The following is a 22,498-nucleotide window of genomic DNA, read 5'->3' as shown; positions in this document are numbered from 1 at the left end:
CACCAGTGTTTAGGAAGTCATAGATAGCTGTGGAGCTGGAGAGATAAATAAGTCTTGCAATGGTGAGGTGCTCAGCAGTCTCTATGGTGCACTGTGTGGCAGGACATTCAAATGTTAGCCCAAAACGGGCTTTTCAATCAAGCCCATAGCCCAAAGTGCTTTGTGTACTGTTTGAAGCTGAACATTACTTGTACCATACTGAGAAAGAGACGCTTCAGAGAAATGGAGGCGCCTATCCTAACTTACAGCCTTGCTGTGTGCAGACAGCGCTCCTCCCCAGGGCTTTAATAAAAGATGAAGTCTTCGTCTGGATCCAGGCCTGCGCGATTAGCCTACATATATGGCTTTTGCGCAGCAGGGCACACATCGTCTCTGTGGCGCAATCGGTTAGCGCGTTCGGCTGTTAACCGAAAGGTTGGTGGTTCAAGCCCACCCAGGGACGCAGTTTATTTTGGATTTTGGCAAACGTGAGCCAACTCCCGTTCAAAAAAAAAAAAACAACCAACGTGCAGGGTGCACTGCTTAATTCTGAAACCATATGTAAGGTGCTTCCTGTGCTGACATTTCCCTCAAGTCACACATCCATGGCCAGTCTGATTGTCTTTCAATACACGCTTACATGGCCCTATAGTTCTTGTATTCTGATGTGGGAATCTGGCATAGGCGTTTGTCTTTCAAAACCCACTTTCATGGCCCTATATTTCTGGTATTCTGATGTGGGAATCTGGCATAGGCGTTTGTCTTTCAATACCCAGTTTCATGGCCCCATAGTTCTGGTATTCTGATGTGGGAATCTGGCATAGGCGTTGTCTTTCAATATCCACTTTCATGGCCCTATATTTCTGGTAGTCTGTTGTGGGAATCTGGCATAGGCGTTTGTCTTTCAATACCCAGTTTCATGGCCCAATAGTTCTTGTTTTCCGATGTGGGAATCTGGCATAGGCGTTTGTATTTCAATACCCTTTTTCATGGGCCGATAGTTTTGGTATTCTGATGTGGGAATTTGGCATAGGTGTTTGCCTTTCGATACCCGGTTTCATGGCCCTATAGTTAGTATTTTGATGTGGGAATCTGGCATAGGGGTTGATTTTCAATACCCAGTTTCATGGCCCTACAGTTCTTGTATTCTGATGTGGGAATCTGGCATAGGCGTTTGCCTTTCAATACCCGGTTTCATGGCCCTATAGTTCTTGTATTCTGATGTGGGAATCTGGCATAGGCGTTTTTCTTTCAATACCCGATTTCATGGCCCTATAGTTCTAGTATTCTGATGTGGGAATCTGGCAGAGGCGTTGCAGCACTAGTTTGGGAAGGACACATTTTGCTATTCCATTGCCCACCCTATATAGCAGCGCTGACAACAGAGGAGTCTCCCTTAACTTTTTTGGGGGTGTCCGGGAGGTCAGGAAGGGTCCCCATTATTATGAGGGATTAATGTTGTGCGCACCACATTGATGATGGCGGATGGCAGCGAACTGGTCACAATATGTGAACCCATTTGTATCGAGTGCAGTTAGTTATGATGTTTCTTTTAATGTTACAGCTCTTTAGAATGTATACATAATCACCACGCACGTAGAGGGATAAACTGCAAATGCAACATGAAAACAATCTACACAACGGGGTGCTTTGTAAAAAGGTAGTTGGGACTCTCTTGCAAAATGCATGTTGAGATTTAAACTGACTTTCTAAGGTTTGCAGATGTCAGACAAATGAGTAAATCATTCATTTTCATCTCCTTGGTTCGCTGCTGCACATGAATTTTAAGTAGCAGGGACAGTCTTGACGGAAAGAAATATTAGTCACCTAGTATGAAAGTCAGCTCAGAAGCAGGACACGGTTTATGATTTAAGAGTCCTGCAAGGGAACAGATGTTATCTCGCTCATTGGATTGGTGTCGCTAGAGGGCGTTGGTTTTTTGTTCGGTGGTAATAAAAGTTAGGCCTGAGGCCAGGGTATCTGACAGTTAAATGTCTTTAAAGGTCATCAGTGGCTATATGTTCTGAAGTTGTGGTCGTATAAATTAGTAGGTCTTCAGAAGCGCCAGGAGTATGGGGTATGGGTTAGTTGAGATCCTGTTTATTCAGGCCTTCCTCTATTTGCTCAAATTTGTTGTGCGGACCATGTGCAACCACAATGAAAGTTAAAGGCTTTAGGCCAGTTATTGCTAGCAATTAATTATGTTTTCAAGACCAATGTTTAACCATGTACTGACGCCATGGACTCCTACGGACCAATCCTAAGAAGGTGTGCTCTGATTATGACATGAAGATGACTATCAAGATAAAACTGACCAAGGATAAGTGGAGAATTGGGAGAAGATGGGATTCCTTTTAAAATATTTTGGTCCAATCATATTTTGGGGGTGGATTGTTATAGAACATCTGGGATTATTGTAATTGTTGCAAAAAGGATGTAAGATGCCAACTGATGTTGTATTGTTCAAACCTGGGTTAGTTTGGTCCTGCAACACCATCTAACCACTCCCTGAAACTGTGTACAATAAACTTGCTTTATGCACAACCGTGTGCTCACTTCTTAAGTGGTGGGACTGTTTCGGTTAATGTGATTAAAGGCCCATACGCACAGGGGGCTAGAGTATGGTTTTATAAAGCTAATCTTGAGCCTAGCAACACCTCCAAGTGGGTACATAAGTGTTCATAAAATACCCCGGTAAAATAACCCCTGCACCTGCAAGTTCCTGCGTGCCCACTATAAATTATGCCTTTGATTTGTGTACTCTGGCCTCCGTAGTGCTGGAAATACATATGCTGTCTCTCTGCTCCCAAGTGACCTGAGGAGAAAATTGAGGAACTAAAGTGATGCATAGGGATCACTGTTGATAAGTTACCTGTGCTGGGAATGAAAACAGGCACCAGTGGTCAAAGTGTATGAAAACAAGTAGCGGAACTATATTCCCTGCTGGCCTGCCCCGCTCCCCACAAACCACATGGCCACGTCCCCTTCCACACACAACACAAACCCCCAAACACATGCGCCTGCTGTTTAAGGGAACATTTAGTGCAGTGCAAGTTTCAACTGCTTCCTACACTTTTATTTTAAACCAAAACCATTCCGGAACGGGTTCTTTTTAAAATAAAACTATAGACACAGTAGAACCTGATTAAGAAAAGTAGAAGAGCACCGCTCCCGCTCCGTTAGACCACAGCACCTTCATGAGGTGGAGTCCAGGCACAGAATGCAATAATGTGTCCGTATCTCACCAGGAACTGGATGTATTGCCTGCAGGTTACATATAGATTGCTGTGGTAGGTGCATTAAACCACTAGGCGAGCTTATCAGGTTTCAAACCTTGGACTTGCAAGACACACATGCACACAAACACATGCTGCAAAAAACTGGACTTCCTCTGAGGCATCAGGTTGAATGTTGGTGCATTTCGCTTCCTTCATCTAGTATTACTTCCATTGGCCAATGGCAACCATTTTCCACCCCAATGTTGAGGATATTTAGTTTCACAAAGAGAGACTAATCATTGGGAGTGCGAGGCATGTAAAATCGGGCCCAGCATTAAGTCTTTGTCTTCACCCTGGGGCGTATATTGATATGGGCAGAGATGTCTCCTGCCACTTTACCCGGGGACGTCAGTTGGGGGTCGCAACCTCTGAGGTCTCCCTTGCGACATCTCTGTTCTCCCTTGCAACCTCTTGAAAAAAAGTTCTCTTTTTTGTTTTTTTGGGGGGGTTTTGTAATGCAAGCTCCTAGGCTGCGGCCAGCACCATGTAGCTCTTTAAATCTGGAGTGGCTGGCTTTCTTGTTCAGGGCCGTTAAAAAAAATAAGAAAAATAAGAACAGGAGTGCCAAAAGTCTAACACTTTCAGCACTGACCCTAAATAAGAAAGAATAGGAATACCAAATAATGTGTCTTTCTGGAATGCTATACAATCATTGCTAGACTTATTAAAGGTTTATTTCAGGCACACTTCAGGGGGTGAGTCACTGATTTAGTCTGTTCTTAAACGCCTCAACTCAACCTTTCATCTTTCTGAGGTCGATAAAAGAGTACCAACACATGTTGGGTGATATTGGGTGTATATTTTTACTATATAAAGAGCTTAAGCGTAAGTGCTACATAATAACACATCATTATCATTTGGTCATGGACTTCTGCTTGCATTCACAGTAATTTGGTAATATGGGCCTATACACTCTGATCTTAACAATACATATGGCGATCGATTCTTGTATGAAATGTACATCACATTATGTACATCACACTATAGTGATATTGTAACCATATTTTTTGTGGTGTACAATGCTATGTGATGCCACTTCCTGTTTCATCAACGGGTGAATGGTTGTGTTCCATCGCTTCCTGCGATATCACTTCAGGGTGGGATCAAATGAAATCACTTCCTGTGATGTCATCAGGGGGTCAACGGTCGTGTGATGTCACTTCCGCTACCCCTGGCATTTTGGTGAAATGACGTCCCTTTGGGGTTGCTGCCTGTTAATGATTGTTTAAACACTCACTCTCTGCTCTCAAAGCTGTGAGATTTGTTGTGCTCTTGCTTACTCCCCATTCCAAGCCGCTTCTACCCCGCCGTACTGAGCATCGTTGCGCAGTCATGCCTCCTGCCTGCAGCATTTTCAGTTGAGTGGGTGACAGCCCTGTTATCCTTTGCCAGATACCTGCTCCATTTACAGGAATTCTAATCAATTGCCTTTGCACTCACACATTTGCCGGGCATAGTTATCATTTGCACAGGCAATCAATCAGTTGCCATTCTTTGGCAATGACTGCCCAGGTCCCATAGCATTTGCCAGGATCAGAAGCTGGGCACGGCTAAGTGGGGCAGGGATGCTGCTGATAGGATATCCCAGTAGGTCCTTGACCTATTCCAAACATTGAGACCTTGTAGAGGAAACCAAGAGGAAAGATTGGTACACAGCGATTTGTTTGATGGGGGGCCTGCAAAAAAGGGGGGATGCCCAGGGGGTGTCCAAAGTTTAAGTTACCCATGGCGGGCCAGAGGGGTGCTGTGCTGCGATGTTGGGCCCATCTCCTCCCCGCAGGGTGATCCGACTCCCACAATTCAGAAGCCAGAAGACTCCTGAGATGTCAGCACACTGCAAAGTTGGAGTGATGTTATCAATTTGGGACTGGAGGGAAATACCTGTGCTGCCACCACCGGCTAAGAAGAGGAGGACCACGGATAGACTGCCTTCTTGCAGCCCTTTTGCTACAGCACTAGGACATGTAGTCATTTCAGGAGCCAAAGAACTGTTTTTGGCATTAGCCAGAGGAAGTCTTTGCTTATATTGTGCTATTACTCAGAATTCCACATCGGCTTATTATTTTACAGATTTCATATTCGTCCAATGAGAGTTCTTCATTCATGAAGCTCCAATTTTAAAAGGAAACTTAAAAAAGGTGTGGCCAGTACGGGGATCGAACCCGCGACCTTGGCGTTATTAGCACCACGCTCTAACCAACTGAGCAAACCGGCCATTAATACTCAAGATCACAGCAACAGCTACTAGCAGCCACTGTCAACAGAACAATGTTCTTAGTACATTCCCATTCAGCCCTTAGCGCCTGCTGTCAGCACATCGGAAGGCAACTTGCAGCCCAGGAGACGCGCCTGACAAGATGGAGCAGGTGACATCTAGACCATTCTTTGGCATGCACTGGATAAGAGCATTTGCACAAGATGTCGTCTTTGGGCCAGTTACAACCACTTTTGGGAAGGCTTACTGCTGCCACGGACTGCTGCCATTATAGACTCCACGCTCGAGGCTACATTATGAGGGGCAGCTGTCCTGGCCAAGCCTCAATGCCTAATGACTATAGAGTTGCTCCATATATAATACGAGTGCAATTTAGGTATTTTGCACCACAAAGTTATTTGCCACTTGACTTACTTATGGCAACCTATTCTAAAGTCAGTTCCAAGGTGACTCTAAGCAGTGCTTTAAGTGGGATTAGAAATTGAGGGTGGCTCTCGTTAGGGGGTTTGGCCTAGGCATGGGTGTGCTTAGTCCATGCCCCCATCAAGAGCCCCCGTCGCCTAAGAGGTGGGGGCCGCTAAAAGAAGCAGAGCTGGGGAGCACTGGCATTATTACATTTAATGCGCACAGCCCCTCCCCGGCTAAGCGGAGCAAAGGTGTGACACCAGTATGCCACAGCTCACACCCAGCAGGCAGCCTTTTCATTCAAGGAGCCACATGCTGCAATGCTTTACCACAGGCTCCTTGAATGAAAGTGATGCCTGCTGCTGATGGCTCTGTACTCTGAAACAGGAGGAGGTCTGAACTGCCCAGCTCGCCTTTTGTTTCCGAGTAGATAGCCATTAGCCAGCGTGAGTAGCGCAGGGGCTTCATGCTGGGTGATGGCTATTTACTCAGAAACAAAAGGAGGCCTGGCAGTCCAGCCCTCCTCCTGTTTCAGAGTACAGAGCCACCAGGCAGCCCGCACTGGAAGGCTGCACCTGCTGCTTGCAGGTGACAGCACTTCGGTTTAGAAAAAAAGAAAAGGCAATTGCTTTTTTTCTAAACCATAGTGCTGACACCTGCAGGCAGCTTGTGTAACCGTGCAGCCGCTGCACGGGCGGCCTCAGGTGTCAGCATGGCTGGAGCTAGTCGGGGGTGAGCCCCCGGCAGGGCCCCGGCTCAGGAGCCTTTTCTGGAGACTGCCGGGGCTCGGCCCATGCTAGCCCCAGCCCACTTAAAGCTCTGCCTCTAAGTATCAAAGACTGATGATGCTCCTTGAAATGTCTTTTTTCCGGGAAGTCACTTCTGTCCGTGCAATCCATATACAAAGTAGAATGTTTGCATGTATTTTGCCCCAGAACGCCCGGACAGAGCTCTTATAGATGAGTTTCCTGCATCTGTAATGTTCCTGCAGTTTTATTTTTTTCGTTATGTTTCAAAATACCATCAGTTACTAATGTTACCAAAAACGTAGATTGGGGCAGGGTGGGTGGTGTGGGGGCTCGAATGAGACCGAATGCAATTGCACCCACTGCATTTAGGGGGAGGAGTAGCAGGACTTTGTTCATGGCTCACCCCCAACCCCACTCTTGAAATGCTGGCTACTCCGTGCTTCTCGGACTGTTATCCGCAATAAGCAAGTGCCCCCCCCCCATCCCAACTTTCATCTTAAAATGGGGCCTCACGGGAGGTGACACATTCTCAGCCCGCCCTGCTGGTAGGAAGGAGGTGTGAGGAGTTAAGCAGCAGCCAGGCCCCCTGCTGCCTTAATACTTCTCAGGGGTTTCAGGTGCCACCAGTGTTTAGGAAGTCATAGATAGCTGTGGAGCTGGAGAGATAAATAAGTCTTGCAATGGTGAGGTGCTCAGCAGTCTCTATGGTGCACTGTGTGGCAGGACATTCAAATGTTAGCCCAAAACGGGCTTTTCAATCAAGCCCATAGCCCAAAGTGCTTTGTGTACTGTTTGAAGCTGAACATTACTTGTACCATACTGAGAAAGAGACGCTTCAGAGAAATGGAGGCGCCTATCCTAACTTACAGCCTTGCTGTGTGCAGACAGCGCTCCTCCCCAGGGCTTTAATAAAAGATGAAGTCTTCACCTGGATCCAGGCCTGCGCGATTAGCCTACATATATGGCTTTTGCGCAGCAGGGCACACATCGTCTCTGTGGCGCAATCGGTTAGCGCGTTCGGCTGTTAACCGAAAGGTTGGTGGTTCAAGCCCACCCAGGGACGCAGTTTATTTTGGATTTTGGCAAACGTGAGCCAACTCCCGTTCAAAAAAAAAAAACAACCAACGTGCAGGGTGCACTGCTTAATTCTGAAACCATATGTAAGGTGCTTCCTGTGCTGACATTTCCCTCAAGTCACACATCCATGGCCAGTCTGATTGTCTTTCAATACACGCTTACATGGCCCTATAGTTCTTGTATTCTGATGTGGGAATCTGGCATAGGCGTTTGTCTTTCAAAACCCACTTTCATGGCCCTATATTTCTGGTATTCTGATGTGGGAATCTGGCATAGGCGTTTGTCTTTCAATACCCAGTTTCATGGCCCCATAGTTCTGGTATTCTGATGTGGGAATCTGGCATAGGCGTTGTCTTTCAATATCCACTTTCATGGCCCTATATTTCTGGTAGTCTGTTGTGGGAATCTGGCATAGGCGTTTGTCTTTCAATACCCAGTTTCATGGCCCAATAGTTCTTGTTTTCCGATGTGGGAATCTGGCATAGGCGTTTGTATTTCAATACCCTTTTTCATGGGCCGATAGTTTTGGTATTCTGATGTGGGAATTTGGCATAGGTGTTTGCCTTTCGATACCCGGTTTCATGGCCCTATAGTTAGTATTTTGATGTGGGAATCTGGCATAGGGGTTGATTTTCAATACCCAGTTTCATGGCCCTACAGTTCTTGTATTCTGATGTGGGAATCTGGCATAGGCGTTTGCCTTTCAATACCCGGTTTCATGGCCCTATAGTTCTTGTATTCTGATGTGGGAATCTGGCATAGGCGTTTTTCTTTCAATACCCGATTTCATGGCCCTATAGTTCTAGTATTCTGATGTGGGAATCTGGCAGAGGCGTTGCAGCACTAGTTTGGGAAGGACACATTTTGCTATTCCATTGCCCACCCTATATAGCAGCGCTGACAACAGAGGAGTCTCCCTTAACTTTTTTGGGGGTGTCCGGGAGGTCAGGAAGGGTCCCCATTATTATGAGGGATTAATGTTGAGCGCACCACATTGATGATGGCGGATGGCAGCGAACTGGTCACAATATGTGAACCCATTTGTATCGAGTGCAGTTAGTTATGATGTTTCTTTTAATGTTACAGCTCTTTAGAATGTATACATAATCACCACGCACGTAGAGGGATAAACTGCAAATGCAACATGAAAACAATCTACACAACGGGGTGCTTTGTAAAAAGGTAGTTGGGACTCTCTTGCAAAATGCATGTTGAGATTTAAACTGACTTTCTCAGGTTTGCAGATGTCAGACAAATGAGTAAATCATTCATTTTCATCTCCTTGGTTCGCTGCTGCACATGAATTTTAAGTAGCAGGGACAGTCTTGACGGAAAGAAATATTAGTCACCTAGTAAGAAAGTCAGCTCAGAAGCAGGACACGGTTTATGATTTAAGAGTCCTGCAAGGGAACAGATGTTATCTCGCTCATTGGATTGGTGTCGCTAGAGGGCGTTGGTTTTTTGTTCGGTGGTAATAAAAGTTAGGCCTGAGGCCAGGGTATCTGACAGTTAATTGTCTTTAAAGGTCATCAGTGGCTATATGTTCTGAAGTTGTGGTCGTATAAATTAGTAGGTCTTCAGAAGCGCCAGGAGTATGGGGTATGGGTTAGTTGAGATCCTGTTTATTCAGGCCTTCCTCTATTTGCTCAAATTTGTTGTGCGGACCATGTGCAACCACAATGAAAGTTAAAGGCTTTAGGCCAGTTATTGCTAGCAATTAATTATGTTTTCAAGACCAATGTTTAACCATGTACTGACGCCATGGACTCCTACGGACCAATCCTAAGAAGGTGTGCTCTGATTATGACATGAAGATGACTATCAAGATAAAACTGACCAAGGATAAGTGGAGAATTGGGAGAAGATGGGATTCCTTTTAAAAGATTTTGGTCCAATCATATTTTGGGGGTGGATTGTTATAGAACATCTGGGATTATTGTAATTGTTGCAAAAAGGATGTAAGATGCCAACTGATGTTGTATTGTTCAAACCTGGGTTAGTTTGGTCCTGCAACACCATCTAACCACTCCCTGAAACTGTGTACAATAAACTTGCTTTATGCACAACCGTGTGCTCACTTCTTAAGTGGTGGGACTGTTTCGGTTAATGTGATTAAAGGCCCATACGCACAGGGGGCTAGAGTATGGTTTTATAAAGCTAATCTTGAGCCTAGCAACACCTCCAAGTGGGTACATAAGTGTTCATAAAATACCCCGGTACAATAACCCCTGCACCTGCAAGTTCCTGCGTGCCCACTATAAATTATGCCTTTGATTTGTGTACTCTGGCCTCCGTAGTGCTGGAAATACATATGCTGTCTCTCTGCTCCCAAGTGACCTGAGGAGAAAATTGAGGAACTAAAGTGATGCATAGGGATCACTGTTGATAAGTTACCTGTGCTGGGAATGAAAACAGGCACCAGTGGTCAAAGTGTATGAAAACAAGTAGTGGAACTATATTCCCTGCTGGCCTGCCCCGCTCCCCACAAACCACATGGCCACGTCCCCTTCCACACACAACACAAACCCCCAAACACATGCGCCTGCTGTTTAAGGGAACATTTAGTGCAGTGCAAGTTTCAACTGCTTCCTACACTTTTATTTTAAACCAAAACCATTCCGGAACGGGTTCTTTTTAAAATAAAACTATAGACACAGTAGAACCTGATTAAGAAAAGTAGAAGAGCACCGCTCCCGCTCCGTTAGACCACAGCACCTTCATGAGGTGGAGTCCAGGCACAGAATGCAATAATGTGTCAGTATCTCACCAGGAACTGGATGTATTGCCTGCAGGTTACATATAGATTGCTGTGGTAGGTGCATTAAACCACTAGGCGAGCTTATCAGGTTTCAAACCTTGGACTTGCAAGACACACATGCACACAAACACATGCTGCAAAAAACTGGACTTCCTCTGAGGCATCAGGTTGAATGTTGGTGCATTTCGCTTCCTTCATCTAGTATTACTTCCATTGGCCAATGGCAACCATTTTCCACCCCAATGTTGAGGATATTTAGTTTCACAAAGAGAGACTAATCATTGGGAGTGCGAGGCATGTAAAATCGGGCCCAGCATTAAGTCTTTGTCTTCACCCTGGGGCGTATATTGATATGGGCAGAGATGTCTCCTGCCACTTTACCCGGGGACGTCAGTTGGGGGTCGCAACCTCTGAGGTCTCCCTTGCGACATCTCTGTTCTCCCTTGCAACCTCTTGAAAAAAAGTTCTCTTTTTTGTTTTTTTGGGGGGGTTTTGTAATGCAAGCTCCTAGGCTGCGGCCAGCACCATGTAGCTCTTTAAATCTGGAGTGGCTGGCTTTCTTGTTCAGGGCCGTTAAAAAAAATAAGAAAAATAAGAACAGGAGTGCCAAAAGTCTAACACTTTCAGCACTGACCCTAAATAAGAAAGAATAGGAATACCAAATAATGTGTCTTTCTGGAATGCTATACAATCATTGCTAGACTTATTAAAGGTTTATTTCAGGCACACTTCAGGGGGTGAGTCACTGATTTAGTCTGTTCTTAAACGCCTCAACTCAACCTTTCATCTTTCTGAGGTCGATAAAAGAGTACCAACACATGTTGGGTGATATTGGGTGTATATTTTTACTATATAAAGAGCTTAAGCGTAAGTGCTACATAATAACACATCATTATCATTTGGTCATGGACTTCTGCTTGCATTCACAGTAATTTGGTAATATGGGCCTATACACTCTGATCTTAACAATACATATGGCGATCGATTCTTGTATGAAATGTACATCACATTATGTACATCACACTATAGTGATATTGTAACCATATTTTTTGTGGTGTACAATGCTATGTGATGCCACTTCCTGTTTCATCAACGGGTGAATGGTTGTGTTCCATCGCTTCCTGCGATATCACTTCAGGGTGGGATCAAATGAAATCACTTCCTGTGATGTCATCAGGGGGTCAACGGTCGTGTGATGTCACTTCCGCTACCCCTGGCATTTTGGTGAAATGACGTCCCTTTGGGGTTGCTGCCTGTTAATGATTGTTTAAACACTCACTCTCTGCTCTCAAAGCTGTGAGATTTGTTGTGCTCTTGCTTACTCCCCATTCCAAGCCGCTTCTACCCCGCCGTACTGAGCATCGTTGCGCAGTCATGCCTCCTGCCTGCAGCATTTTCAGTTGAGTGGGTGACAGCCCTGTTATCCTTTGCCAGATACCTGCTCCATTTACAGGAATTCTAATCAATTGCCTTTGCACTCACACATTTGCCGGGCATAGTTATCATTTGCACAGGCAATCAATCAGTTGCCATTCTTTGGCAATGACTGCCCAGGTCCCACAGCATTTGCCAGGATCAGAAGCTGGGCACGGCTAAGTGGGGCAGGGATGCTGCTGATAGGATATCCCAGTAGGTCCTTGACCTATTCCAAACATTGAGACCTTGTAGAGGAAACCAAGAGGAAAGATTGGTACACAGCGATTTGTTTGATGGGGGGCCTGCAAAAAAGGGGGGATGCCCAGGGGGTGTCCAAAGTTTAAGTTACCCATGGCGGGCCAGAGGGGTGCTGTGCTGCGATGTTGGGCCCATCTCCTCCCCGCAGGGTGATCCGACTCCCACAATTCAGAAGCCAGAAGACTCCTGAGATGTCAGCACACTGCAAAGTTGGAGTGATGTTATCAATTTGGGACTGGAGGGAAATACCTGTGCTGCCACCACCGGCTAAGAAGAGGAGGACCACGGATAGACTGCCTTCTTGCAGCCCTTTTGCTACAGCACTAGGACATGTAGTCATTTCAGGAGCCAAAGAACTGTTTTTGGCATTAGCCAGAGGAAGTCTTTGCTTATATTGTGCTATTACTCAGAATTCCACATCGGCTTATTATTTTACAGATTTCATATTCGTCCAATGAGAGTTCTTCATTCATGAAGCTCCAATTTTAAAAGGAAACTTAAAAAAGGTGTGGCCAGTACCGCGACCTTGGCGTTATTAGCACCACGCTCTAACCAACTGAGCTAACCGGCCATTAATACTCAAGATCACAGCAACAGCTACTAGCAGCCACTGTCAACAGAACAATGTTCTTAGTACATTCCCATTCAGCCCTTAGCGCCTGCTGTCAGCACATCGGAAGGCAACTTGCAGCCCAGGAGACGCGCCTGACAAGATGGAGCAGGTGACATCTAGACCATTCTTTGGCATGCACTGGATAAGAGCATTTGCACAAGATGTCGTCTTTGGGCCAGTTACAACCACTTTTGGGAAGGCTTACTGCTGCCACGGACTGCTGCCATTATAGACTCCACGCTCGAGGCTACATTATGAGGGGCAGCTGTCCTGGCCAAGCCTCAATGCCTAATGACTATAGAGTTGCTCCATATATAATACGAGTGCAATTTAGGTATTTTGCACCACAAAGTTATTTGCCACTTGACTTACTTATGGCAACCTATTCTAAAGTCAGTTCCAAGGTGACTCTAAGCAGTGCTTTAAGTGGGATTAGAAATTGAGGGTGGCTCTCGTTAGGGGGTTTGGCCTAGGCATGGGTGTGCTTAGTCCATGCCCCCATCAAGAGCCCCCGTCGCCTAAGAGGTGGGGGCCGCTAAAAGAAGCAGAGCTGGGGAGCACTGGCATTATTACATTTAATGCGCACAGCCCCTCCCCGGCTAAGCGGAGCAAAGGTGTGACACCAGTATGCCACAGCTCACACCCAGCAGGCAGCCTTTTCATTCAAGGAGCCACATGCTGCAATGCTTTACCACAGGCTCCTTGAATGAAAGTGATGCCTGCTGCTGATGGCTCTGTACTCTGAAACAGGAGGAGGTCTGAACTGCCCAGCTCGCCTTTTGTTTCCGAGTAGATAGCCATTAGCCAGCGTGAGTAGCGCAGGGGCTTCATGCTGGGTGATGGCTATTTACTCAGAAACAAAAGGAGGCCTGGCAGTCCAGCCCTCCTCCTGTTTCAGAGTACAGAGCCACCAGGCAGCCCGCACTGGAAGGCTGCACCTGCTGCTTGCAGGTGACAGCACTTCGGTTTAGAAAAAAAGAAAAGGCAATTGCTTTTTTTCTAAACCATAGTGCTGACACCTGCAGGCAGCTTGTGTAACCGTGCAGCCGCTGCACGGGCGGCCTCAGGTGTCAGCATGGCTGGAGCTAGTCGGGGGTGAGCCCCCGGCAGGGCCCCGGCTCAGGAGCCTTTTCTGGAGACTGCCGGGGCTCGGCCCATGCTAGCCCCAGCCCACTTAAAGCTCTGCCTCTAAGTATCAAAGACTGATGATGCTCCTTGAAATGTCTTTTTTCCGGGAAGTCACTTCTGTCCGTGCAATCCATATACAAAGTAGAATGTTTGCATGTATTTTGCCCCAGAACGCCCGGACAGAGCTCTTATAGATGAGTTTCCTGCATCTGTAATGTTCCTGCAGTTTTATTTTTTTCGTTATGTTTCAAAATACCATCAGTTACTAATGTTACCAAAAACGTAGATTGGGGCAGGGTGGGTGGTGTGGGGGCTCGAATGAGACCGAATGCAATTGCACCCACTGCATTTAGGGGGAGGAGTAGCAGGACTTTGTTCATGGCTCACCCACAACCCCACTCTTGAAATGCTGGCTACTCCGTGCTTCTCGGACTGTTATCCGCAATAAGCAAGTGCCCCCCCCCCATCCCAACTTTCATCTTAAAATGGGGCCTCACGGGAGGTGACACATTCTCAGCCCGCCCTGCTGGTAGGAAGGAGGTGTGAGGAGTTAAGCAGCAGCCAGGCCCCCTGCTGCCTTAATACTTCTCAGGGGTTTCAGGTGCCACCAGTGTTTAGGAAGTCATAGATAGCTGTGGAGCTGGAGAGATAAATAAGTCTTGCAATGGTGAGGTGCTCAGCAGTCTCTATGGTGCACTGTGTGGCAGGACATTCAAATGTTAGCCCAAAACGGGCTTTTCAATCAAGCCCATAGCCCAAAGTGCTTTGTGTACTGTTTGAAGCTGAACATTACTTGTACCATACTGAGAAAGAGACGCTTCAGAGAAATGGAGGCGCCTATCCTAACTTACAGCCTTGCTGTGTGCAGACAGCGCTCCTCCCCAGGGCTTTAATAAAAGATGAAGTCTTCGCCTGGATCCAGGCCTGCGCGATTAGCCTACATATATGGCTTTTGCGCAGCAGGGCACACATCGTCTCTGTGGCGCAATCGGTTAGCGCGTTCGGCTGTTAACCGAAAGGTTGGTGGTTCAAGCCCACCCAGGGACGCAGTTTATTTTGGATTTTGGCAAACGTGAGCCAACTCCCGTTCAAAAAAAAAAAAACAACCAACGTGCAGGGTGCACTGCTTAATTCTGAAACCATATGTAAGGTGCTTCCTGTGCTGACATTTCCCTCAAGTCACACATCCATGGCCAGTCTGATTGTCTTTCAATACACGCTTACATGGCCCTATAGTTCTTGTATTCTGATGTGGGAATCTGGCATAGGCGTTTGTCTTTCAAAACCCACTTTCATGGCCCTATATTTCTGGTATTCTGATGTGGGAATCTGGCATAGGCGTTTGTCTTTCAATACCCAGTTTCATGGCCCCATAGTTCTGGTATTCTGATGTGGGAATCTGGCATAGGCGTTGTCTTTCAATATCCACTTTCATGGCCCTATATTTCTGGTAGTCTGTTGTGGGAATCTGGCATAGGCGTTTGTCTTTCAATACCCAGTTTCATGGCCCAATAGTTCTTGTTTTCCGATGTGGGAATCTGGCATAGGCGTTTGTATTTCAATACCCTTTTTCATGGGCCGATAGTTTTGGTATTCTGATGTGGGAATTTGGCATAGGTGTTTGCCTTTCGATACCCGGTTTCATGGCCCTATAGTTAGTATTTTGATGTGGGAATCTGGCATAGGGGTTGATTTTCAATACCCAGTTTCATGGCCCTACAGTTCTTGTATTCTGATGTGGGAATCTGGCATAGGCGTTTGCCTTTCAATACCCGGTTTCATGGCCCTATAGTTCTTGTATTCTGATGTGGGAATCTGGCATAGGCGTTTTTCTTTCAATACCCGATTTCATGGCCCTATAGTTCTAGTATTCTGATGTGGGAATCTGGCAGAGGCGTTGCAGCACTAGTTTGGGAAGGACACATTTTGCTATTCCATTGCCCACCCTATATAGCAGCGCTGACAACAGAGGAGTCTCCCTTAACTTTTTTGGGGGTGTCCGGGAGGTCAGGAAGGGTCCCCATTATTATGAGGGATTAATGTTGAGCGCACCACATTGATGATGGCGGATGGCAGCGAACTGGTCACAATATGTGAACCCATTTGTATCGAGTGCAGTTAGTTATGATGTTTCTTTTAATGTTACAGCTCTTTAGAATGTATACATAATCACCACGCACGTAGAGGGATAAACTGCAAATGCAACATGAAAACAATCTACACAACGGGGTGCTTTGTAAAAAGGTAGTTGGGACTCTCTTGCAAAATGCATGTTGAGATTTAAACTGACTTTCTCAGGTTTGCAGATGTCAGACAAATGAGTAAATCATTCATTTTCATCTCCTTGGTTCGCTGCTGCACATGAATTTTAAGTAGCAGGGACAGTCTTGACGGAAAGAAATATTAGTCACCTAGTAAGAAAGTCAGCTCAGAAGCAGGACACGGTTTATGATTTAAGAGTCCTGCAAGGGAACAGATGTTATCTCGCTCATTGGATTGGTGTCGCTAGAGGGCGTTGGTTTTTTGTTCGGTGGTAATAAAAGTTAGGCCTGAGGCCAGGGTATCTGACAGTTAATTGTCTTTAAAGGTCATCAGTGGCTATATGTTCTGAAGTTGTGGTCGTATAAATTAGTAGGTCTTCAGAAGCGCCAGGAGTATGGGGTATGGGTTAGTTGAGATCCTGTTTATTCAGGCCTTCCTCTATTTGCTCAAATTTGTTGTGCGGACCATGTGCAACCACAATGAAAGTTAAAGGCTTTAGGCCAGTTATTGCTAGCAATTAATTATGTTTTCAAGACCAATGTTTAACCATGTACTGACGCCATGGACTCCTACGGACCAATCCTAAGAAGGTGTGCTCTGATTATGACATGAAGATGACTATCAAGATAAAACTGACCAAGGATAAGTGGAGAATTGGGAGAAGATGGGATTCCTTTTAAAAGATTTTGGTCCAATCATATTTTGGGGGTGGATTGTTATAGAACATCTGGGATTATTGTAATTGTTGCAAAAAGGATGTAAGATGCCAACTGATGTTGTATTGTTCAAACCTGGGTTAGTTTGGTCCTGCAACACCATCTAACCACTCCCTGAAACTGTGTACAATAAACTTGCTTTATGCACAACCGTGTGCTCACTTCTTAAGTGGTGGGACTGTTTCGGTTAATGTGATTAAAGGCCCATACGCACAGGGGGCTAGAGTATGGTTTTATAAAGCTAATCTTGAGCCTAGCAACACCTCCAAGTGGGTACATAAGTGTTCATAAAATACCCCGGTACAATAACCCCTGCACCTGCAAGTTCCTGCGTGCCCACTATAAATTATGCCTTTGATTTGTGTACTCTGGCCTCCGTAGTGCTGGAAATACATATGCTGTCTCTCTGCTCCCAAGTGACCTGAGGAGAAAATTGAGGAACTAAAGTGATGCATAGGGATCACTGTTGATAAGTTACCTGTGCTGGGAATGAAAACAGGCACCAGTGGTCAAAGTGTATGAAAACAAGTAGCGGAACTATATTCCCTGCTGGCCTGCCCCGCTCCCCACAAACCACATGGCCACGTCCCCTTCCACACACAACACAAACCCCCAAACACATGCGCCTGCTGTTTAAGGGAACATTTAGTGCAGTGCAAGTTTCAACTGCTTCCTACACTTTTATTTTAAACCAAAACCATTCCGGAACGGGTTCTTTTTAAAATAAAACTATAGACACAGTAGAACCTGATTAAGAAAAGTAGAAGAGCACCGCTCCCGCTCCGTTAGACCACAGCACCTTCATGAGGTGGAGTCCAGGCACAGAATGCAATAATGTGTCAGTATCTCACCAGGAACTGGATGTATTGCCTGCAGGTTACATATAGATTGCTGTGGTAGGTGCATTAAACCACTAGGCGAGCTTATCAGGTTTCAAACCTTGGACTTGCAAGACACACATGCACACAAACACATGCTGCAAAAAACTGGACTTCCTCTGAGGCATCAGGTTGAATGTTGGTGCATTTCGCTTCCTTCATCTAGTATTACTTCCATTGGCCAATGGCAACCATTTTCCACCCCAATGTTGAGGATATTTAGTTTCACAAAGAGAGACTAATCATTGGGAGTGCGAGGCATGTAAAATCGGGCCCAGCATTAAGTCTTTGTCTTCACCCTGGGGCGTATATTGATATGGGCAGAGATGTCTCCTGCCACTTTACCCGGGGACGTCAGTTGGGGGTCGCAACCTCTGAGGTCTCCCTTGCGACATCTCTGTTCTCCCTTGCAACCTCTTGAAAAAAAGTTCTCTTTTTTGTTTTTTTGGGGGGGTTTTGTAATGCAAGCTCCTAGGCTGCGGCCAGCACCATGTAGCTCTTTAAATCTGGAGTGGCTGGCTTTCTTGTTCAGGGCCGTTAAAAAAAATAAGAAAAATAAGAACAGGAGTGCCAAAAGTCTAACACTTTCAGCACTGACCCTAAATAAGAAAGAATAGGAATACCAAATAATGTGTCTTTCTGGAATGCTATACAATCATTGCTAGACTTATTAAAGGTTTATTTCAGGCACACTTCAGGGGGTGAGTCACTGATTTAGTCTGTTCTTAAACGCCTCAACTCAACCTTTCATCTTTCTGAGGTCGATAAAAGAGTACCAACACATGTTGGGTGATATTGGGTGTATATTTTTACTATATAAAGAGCTTAAGCGTAAGTGCTACATAATAACACATCATTATCATTTGGTCATGGACTTCTGCTTGCATTCACAGTAATTTGGTAATATGGGCCTATACACTCTGATCTTAACAATACATATGGCGATCGATTCTTGTATGAAATGTACATCACATTATGTACATCACACTATAGTGATATTGTAACCATATTTTTTGTGGTGTACAATGCTATGTGATGCCACTTCCTGTTTCATCAACGGGTGAATGGTTGTGTTCCATCGCTTCCTGCGATATCACTTCAGGGTGGGATCAAATGAAATCACTTCCTGTGATGTCATCAGGGGGTCAACGGTCGTGTGATGTCACTTCCGCTACCCCTGGCATTTTGGTGAAATGACGTCCCTTTGGGGTTGCTGCCTGTTAATGATTGTTTAAACACTCACTCTCTGCTCTCAAAGCTGTGAGATTTGTTGTGCTCTTGCTTACTCCCCATTCCAAGCCGCTTCTACCCCGCCGTACTGAGCATCGTTGCGCAGTCATGCCTCCTGCCTGCAGCATTTTCAGTTGAGTGGGTGACAGCCCTGTTATCCTTTGCCAGATACCTGCTCCATTTACAGGAATTCTAATCAATTGCCTTTGCACTCACACATTTGCCGGGCATAGTTATCATTTGCACAGGCAATCAATCAGTTGCCATTCTTTGGCAATGACTGCCCAGGTCCCATAGCATTTGCCAGGATCAGAAGCTGGGCACGGCTAAGTGGGGCAGGGATGCTGCTGATAGGATATCCCAGTAGGTCCTTGACCTATTCCAAACATTGAGACCTTGTAGAGGAAACCAAGAGGAAAGATTGGTACACAGCGATTTGTTTGATGGGGGGCCTGCAAAAAAGGGGGGATGCCCAGGGGGTGTCCAAAGTTTAAGTTACCCATGGCGGGCCAGAGGGGTGCTGTGCTGCGATGTTGGGCCCATCTCCTCCCCGCAGGGTGATCCGACTCCCACAATTCAGAAGCCAGAAGACTCCTGAGATGTCAGCACACTGCAAAGTTGGAGTGATGTTATCAATTTGGGACTGGAGGGAAATACCTGTGCTGCCACCACCGGCTAAGAAGAGGAGGACCACGGATAGACTGCCTTCTTGCAGCCCTTTTGCTACAGCACTAGGACATGTAGTCATTTCAGGAGCCAAAGAACTGTTTTTGGCATTAGCCAGAGGAAGTCTTTGCTTATATTGTGCTATTACTCAGAATTCCACATCGGCTTATTATTTTACAGATTTCATATTCGTCCAATGAGAGTTCTTCATTCATGAAGCTCCAATTTTAAAAGGAAACTTAAAAAAGGTGTGGCCAGTACGGGGATCGAACCCGCGACCTTGGCGTTATTAGCACCACGCTCTAACCAACTGAGCTAACCGGCCATTAATACTCAAGATCACAGCAACAGCTACTAGCAGCCACTGTCAACAGAACAATGTTCTTAGTACATTCCCATTCAGCCCTTAGCGCCTGCTGTCAGCACATCGGAAGGCAACTTGCAGCCCAGGAGACGCGCCTGACAAGATGGAGCAGGTGACATCTAGACCATTCTTTGGCATGCACTGGATAAGAGCATTTGCACAAGATGTCGTCTTTGGGCCAGTTACAACCACTTTTGGGAAGGCTTACTGCTGCCACGGACTGCTGCCATTATAGACACCACGCTCGAGGCTACATTATGAGGGGCAGCTGTCCTGGCCAAGCCTCAATGCCTAATGACTATAGAGTTGCTCCATATATAATACGAGTGCAATTTAGGTATTTTGCACCACAAAGTTATTTGCCACTTGACTTACTTATGGCAACCTATTCTAAAGTCACTTCCAAGGTGACTCTAAGCAGTGCTTTAAGTGGGATTAGAAATTGAGGGTGGCTCTCGTTAGGGGGTTTGGCCTAGGCATGGGTGTGCTTAGTCCATGCCCCCATCAAGAGCCCCCGTCGCCTAAGAGGTGGGGGCCGCTAAAAGAAGCAGAGCTGGGGAGCACTGGCATTATTACATTTAATGCGCACAGCCCCTCCCCGGCTAAGCGGAGCAAAGGTGTGACACCAGTATGCCACAGCTCACACCCAGCAGGCAGCCTTTTCATTCAAGGAGCCACATGCTGCAATGCTTTACCACAGGCTCCTTGAATGAAAGTGATGCCTGCTGCTGATGGCTCTGTACTCTGAAACAGGAGGAGGTCTGAACTGCCCAGCTCGCCTTTTGTTTCTGAGTAGATAGCCATTAGCCAGCGTGAGTAGCGCAGGGGCTTCATGCAGGGTGATGGCTATTTACTCAGAAACAAAAGGAGGCCTGGCGGTCCAGCCCTCCTCCTGTTTCAGAGTACAGAGCCACCAGGCAGCCCGCACTGGAAGGCTGCACCTGCTGCTTGCAGGTGACAGCACTTCGGTTTAGAAAAAAAGAAAAGGCAATTGCTTTTTTTCTAAACCATAGTGCTGACACCTGCAGGCAGCTTGTGTAACCGTGCAGCCGCTGCACGGGCGGCCTCAGGTGTCAGCATGGCTGGAGCTAGTCGGGGGTGAGCCCCCGGCAGGGCCCCGGCTCAGGAGCCTTTTCTGGAGACTGCCGGGGCTCGGCCCATGCTAGCCCCAGCCCACTTAAAGCTCTGCCTCTAAGTATCAAAGACTGATGATGCTCCTTGAAATGTCTTTTTTCCGGGAAGTCACTTCTGTCCGTGCAATCCATATACAAAGTAGAATGTTTGCATGTATTTTGCCCCAGAACGCCCGGACAGAGCTCTTATAGATGAGTTTCCTGCATATGTAATGTTCCTGCAGTTTTATTTTTTTCGTTATGTGTCAAAATACCATCAGTTACTAATGTTACCAAAAAAGTAGATTGGGGCAGGGTGGGTGGTGTGGGGGCTCGAATGAGACCGAATGCAATTGCACCCACTGCATTTAGGGGGAGGAGTAGCAGGACTTTGTTCATGGCTCACCCCCAACCCCACTCTTGAAATGCTGGCTACTCCGTGCTTCTCGGACTGTTATCCGCAATAAGCAAGTGCCCCCCCCATCCCAACTTTCATCTTAAAATGGGGCCTCACGGGAGGTGACACATTCTCAGCCCGCCCTGCTGGTAGGAAGGAGGTGTGAGGAGTTAAGCAGCAGCCAGGCCCCCTGCTGCCTTAATACTTCTCAGGGGTTTCAGGTGCCACCAGTGTTTAGGAAGTCATAGATAGCTGTGGAGCTGGAGAGATAAATAAGTCTTGCAATGGTGAGGTGCTCAGCAGTCTCTATGGTGCACTGTGTGGCAGGACATTCAAATGTTAGCCCAAAACGGGCTTTTCAATCAAGCCCATAGCCCAAAGTGCTTTGTGTACTGTTTGAAGCTGAACATTACTTGTACCATACTGAGAAAGAGACGCTTCAGAGAAATGGAGGCGCCTATCCTAACTTACAGCCTTGCTGTGTGCAGACAGCGCTCCTCCCCAGGGCTTTAATAAAAGATGAAGTCTTCACCTGGATCCAGGCCTGCGCGATTAGCCTACATATATGGCTTTTGCGCGGCAGGGCACACATCGTCTCTGTGGCGCAATCGGTTAGCGCGTTCGGCTGTTAACCGAAAGGTTGGTGGTTCAAGCCCACCCAGGGACGCAGTTTATTTTGGATTTTGGCAAACGTGAGCCAACTCCCGTTCAAAAAAAAAAAAACAACCAACGTGCAGGGTGCACTGCTTAATTCTGAAACCATATGTAAGGTGCTTCCTGTGCTGACATTTCCCTCAAGTCACACATCCATGGCCAGTCTGATTGTCTTTCAATACACGCTTACATGGCCCTATAGTTCTTGTATTCTGATGTGGGAATCTGGCATAGGCGTTTGTCTTTCAAAACCCACTTTCATGGCCCTATATTTCTGGTATTCTGATGTGGGAATCTGGCATAGGCGTTTGTCTTTCAATACCCAGTTTCATGGCCCCATAGT

The 22,498-nt window shown here is 46.3% G+C and overlaps 6 non-coding genes across 6 annotated transcripts; 4 read left to right on the top strand and 2 right to left on the bottom strand.

Annotated features, from left to right (window-relative positions):
* Window positions 1-368: 368 nt before the first annotated feature.
* Window positions 369-442, top strand: TRNAN-GUU (transfer RNA asparagine (anticodon GUU)). Its single transcript has one exon. It is a non-coding gene; the product is annotated as a tRNA-Asn (tRNA).
* Window positions 443-5,398: 4,956 nt separating this feature from the next.
* Window positions 5,399-5,472, bottom strand: TRNAI-AAU (transfer RNA isoleucine (anticodon AAU)). Its single transcript has one exon. It is a non-coding gene; the product is annotated as a tRNA-Ile (tRNA).
* A 2,143-nt stretch (window positions 5,473-7,615) lies between these two features.
* Window positions 7,616-7,689, top strand: TRNAN-GUU (transfer RNA asparagine (anticodon GUU)). The gene has a single exon. It is a non-coding gene; the product is annotated as a tRNA-Asn (tRNA).
* Window positions 7,690-14,849: 7,160 nt separating this feature from the next.
* Window positions 14,850-14,923, top strand: TRNAN-GUU (transfer RNA asparagine (anticodon GUU)). Its single transcript has one exon. It is a non-coding gene; the product is annotated as a tRNA-Asn (tRNA).
* Window positions 14,924-19,879: 4,956 nt separating this feature from the next.
* Window positions 19,880-19,953, bottom strand: TRNAI-AAU (transfer RNA isoleucine (anticodon AAU)). The gene has a single exon. It is a non-coding gene; the product is annotated as a tRNA-Ile (tRNA).
* Window positions 19,954-22,094: 2,141 nt separating this feature from the next.
* Window positions 22,095-22,168, top strand: TRNAN-GUU (transfer RNA asparagine (anticodon GUU)). The gene has a single exon. It is a non-coding gene; the product is annotated as a tRNA-Asn (tRNA).
* Window positions 22,169-22,498: the final 330 nt, after the last annotated feature.

Source organism: Ambystoma mexicanum, chromosome 1p (genome assembly GCF_040938575.1).
Source record: "Ambystoma mexicanum isolate Mex_15411 chromosome 1p, UKY_AmexF1_1, whole genome shotgun sequence".
Classification (NCBI taxonomy): domain Eukaryota; kingdom Metazoa; phylum Chordata; class Amphibia; order Caudata; family Ambystomatidae; genus Ambystoma; species Ambystoma mexicanum.
This window is presented reverse-complemented; position numbering and strand designations above follow the sequence as displayed.